Source organism: Solanum verrucosum, unplaced genomic scaffold (assembly GCF_900185275.1).
Source record: "Solanum verrucosum unplaced genomic scaffold, falcon-dt-bn FXZP01000264.1, whole genome shotgun sequence".
Lineage (NCBI taxonomy): Eukaryota > Viridiplantae > Streptophyta > Magnoliopsida > Solanales > Solanaceae > Solanum > Solanum verrucosum.
Window position 1 is genome coordinate 53,091 of NW_026020180.1, and position 4,239 is coordinate 57,329.

A 4,239-nucleotide genomic window follows, 5' to 3' on the forward strand; every position below is an offset into this window, starting at 1 on the left:
GTACCAACTACTAACCATCAAAGAATGTCGTGCATTGGATGGGGTTGTTTTTTATTTATCAGAAAATTTGAGTTTAAATTCTTAATAGAAAGCACTACTCGACGTGAATTTGAATTAATTGAATTTAGATACAGCTATAGAACGTCGGGTGGAAAATTAAAAAAATTAGTACTACAACTCCTTCCGTCTCATTTCATGTTGCATATTTCTTTTTTTAGTTTGTTTCAAAAAAAGTTACTTAATTATAATTAAAAATAACTTAATTTTAAAATTTCTCTTTAATTTTAATAAAATGATTTATGATCATATAAATAATCACAAATTTTTTTAAATATATTTTTTAAAGTATTGTGTCAAGTCGAACGATATCACTTAAAATAGAACGGAGGAAATAGTACTAATTTAGTATTGTTAACTTCTTCCATGCCTTTTAAAAAAAAATTATTGTAAGGTTTTGCCTTTAAGATTTGTCATTTTTCTTTCCTTTGGTGTGGTTGAGAAAGGAGAGGCCTGAGGGGACACATGGCAATTTTAAATGGAATTAGGTAAGATTTTTACTAAAATTTATGTTAATTAGGAGTTATTTTAAAAAAATAAAATATATTTGTTGTTTTATCCAGATTTGTGTGGTGTTCAATCAGAGAGTAAGATTTTTTTAATTTATGGGTTCAGATAGTAATTATTTTAGTATATACTAAAAATAAATTTTTAACCATACAAGGTGTTTGAATCAAGCTATTGTATATTTATATTGATCTATTGAACCCAGATTAATTAGTGTGAATTCTCCCTTTATGTAGGACTTGTTTAAGGAAAAAGTCTCACTACAAAAAATTATTCGTACTCGTTACTCGAACGCTAAATATCTAATTAAGGTCAAACTTTCCTGAATTTATCACAAATGACCTTAATTTTTAAGAAGTTCACATAATAATTAATCATATGAGAAAAATCTTAATAGTTATTAAATTAGGTCATTATAACAATATTGCAAAATGCTATTACGGTATATAAGAACTAATAAATAATGATCAAGCATTATTGAAAAATCTTACTAAGCTTTTTTGATTATTTAATATGCATAAGGGCTAAGGCTATACATATTATCTCATTCAATGCATAAAATACAAGTAAATATAAGCTCTTTTGTTAAAACTTTGGACCACAATTTTCTTTTTACCAAAATATTGTTAACAACCCCACTTAAACACATATAAGACAACTAGAGCCAAAGAGATACCACTAATAGATAAGGAAAATATTATAAAAAGAAAAACTAAAAATAGCCCAAAAACTTTAAGATTAGAATCTTCATATGGGTTTATATAGTTCCTTTTTTTTTTAACTAAATTAATCAAATGGATTTTTAACCATCTTTTACCTTAAAAAAAAAAGGTCAAACAAAAAGTTAAGAAGCAATATTAGTGGTTTACCAATCCCATGAGAAATCCCTCCACTAATTCTTTCTATGTTTTAGGTGTAGTCAGAGCTGCTCAGTGTACAAAATATTTCGTGTTAGTAACATCTGAGAAAAGAAATCGCATTTCAAAGAATATGATATAAATTGTAGACAGTCTATCTTAATATAAGTATTATACTAGTGATTGCTTCCACAACTCAAATATGTGACATATAAATTACATAGAAATAATTTTACGATTCTTTTATTTATTTTTATAATAAACAATGTTATCGCGTGGATACTGTAAAAAAAGCTTGCTAGTTGTTTATTGGAGAATGGGTGTACGTCTTCTCTCTTAGCTTATTTTAATCAATAGGTTTAGGTCAAATGTGGATACGCTATGACTAATTAATCTTTCCATATGCTTTTCTTGACTCCAACCAATTGGAAAAGTACAAAACAAGATATATTATTTATATATATATTTATTAATACAATATAAGATTAACAAACATCTCAATCAAACACGATAAAGGATATCCATTAATTACATGATCTTTGATTAGTAAAATAGTACATAAATGGCATCCTTAATTTACTTATGGGATAGGTGATTTCCCCACACAGAATCATTAAAAGACGCAAGGTATTTTTATATATGTGCAACTAAAAAGTCTAAAATACATATAAAATTATTTGGTATTTTGTGTTTTTAAATCTGAATATGAGGATATGATAAATTAAATCTTAGAAAAAATCGCACTTAATTAAATGTGTATTGAAAGTGACGCTCTAATACGAAAATGGATAAATTAAACCCTTATTTAAAAAATTTCACAACTTGTCTTTGCATATTCACATTTGTCTTAAATATGCTTAATGTGGGAGAAATTTGCACAAAATGTTAGCTTAACGTTCATGATGAAACTTGAATTTTCAAAGGATAATTAATAAACATTTAGTAAATACTAAAAACAAAAAATAACAAGCGCCAAGTAAAATTGAATGAACCTAACCTTAAAAATTGGTTTTAAAAAATAGAAACTACTATTATAAAAAATAATTGTAATACTGTATAATTTTTTTATAATATTTATTTTCTTTCGGACAAAAGGTTTTAAATTAGGAATATCATGGACGTGCATTGCAATCTCTCTCAAAAAAAAAAAAAAATACGTCATGAAGAGGAGAAGGGCATTTTATTTATTTTTAGTAATATGAAGTAAAAGTAAAAACTACAACGGATAAGATTTAAATAAATGACAAGCAAAAAAAAAAAAAGAGAAAGTCCCAAATAATAAGCATAATGGGGGAAAGTGCATACACTATAACAGAGTCCGGAGCCAAAAGGGTAAAAAAAATTGCCAAAAATTTCAAAAGGGCACATTATATTTTTTTAAAACCAAAACGGCAAAATTGCTCCGGCAGGAGCGATTTTCCTCTGACACATATTAACGCCGTGTACTCCGTTAAAATAAAAAGGCAGCAATTTTTGTCTAATTTTTTTTCCACTAAAATCGCTGGCACAACAGCGATTTTTTAACTCTAATTTTTTTCCTCCACCTAATATCGCTGCTATGGCAGCGTTTTCATAGAAAAAAAAATTTGGCAGCTTTTTGTAAAAACTATTTTTTGGAAAATCGCTGCCCTGGCAGCGTTTTCCTTAAAAAAAAAAATTCGAAAATCTTTTCTTAATTAGACTCCTTTTCAGCGATTTTTATTTAAAAAATTATTTTTTAATAAAACACTGCCTTGTTTTCAAAACGAAAAACAATTTTTTTAAAATAAAAATTGAAGAGAAACGAATTTAAAAAAAAAAAAAATTAACTAAAAAGTTGTCAAGGCAGCAATTTTCAGCTTTTTTACAAAAAAATATATATATATTTCTTGAAATCGCTGCCTTGGCAGCGATTTTTGTAGAAATATTCTTTTATTTTATTTTATTTTTTGAAATTTCTGTCAACTAGTCAACATCTGATGGTAAATTTTTTTTATTTTTTTTTAAATCGCTGCCCGTGCAGCGTTTTTGCTATTTAAAAAAATTAAAATTAAAATCACTGCTATTACAGCGTTATTATAAAAGCAAATTTATTTTATTTTTCTGGTGTTAATTATTTGTTTTTAAATTGCTGCTGTTGCAGCGTTATTATAATTTTTGTGGAATTTTTTTTTTTTTTTAGAAATCGCTGCCTTGGCAGTGCTTTTGGTGGAACTATTTTATTTTTTTTAAAATTCTTTTTGATTTATTTTTTAAAAAATTTCTATCAACTAGTCAACATCTAATTTTTGAAATCGCTGCCTTGGCAGCGATTTTAGTGAAGAATTTTTTTAAATAAAGGAAATCGCTGCCAAGGCGGCGAAATTCCCCTCTAACTTTTTTTTTATAAAAAATATCGCTTCTGACGCAGCGATATCATAAATAAAAATAGTCTTATATATTCTTGATCATTATTTGAATTGGAGTGTGCCAGATTACAATATGGAAGAGCCTAGCAATGTTTCCATGCACTTGAATTCTTTTCAACCGGAACCAACTGATAGGTAAAAAATGTAATGTTTTCTTATTTATTAGAATTAAATTTTTTTAATATGCAATATATTTATAGTATTATATTTTATAGGTGTGACCAACTTCAAGATGCAGTGAATTATTGTACACAAATTGTGAATAATAATATTATGGGTGATGAACGAGTTGGTGAGTTGCATAGTGATGAACCTTTGGAGCATGAATTAACCGACAATGATGAAATGTATGAGGATGATGATGATGATGATGATGATGTGGATGATGCACCTAATGCACCCGTTGAAGATCAAAGTATTAATCATCATTC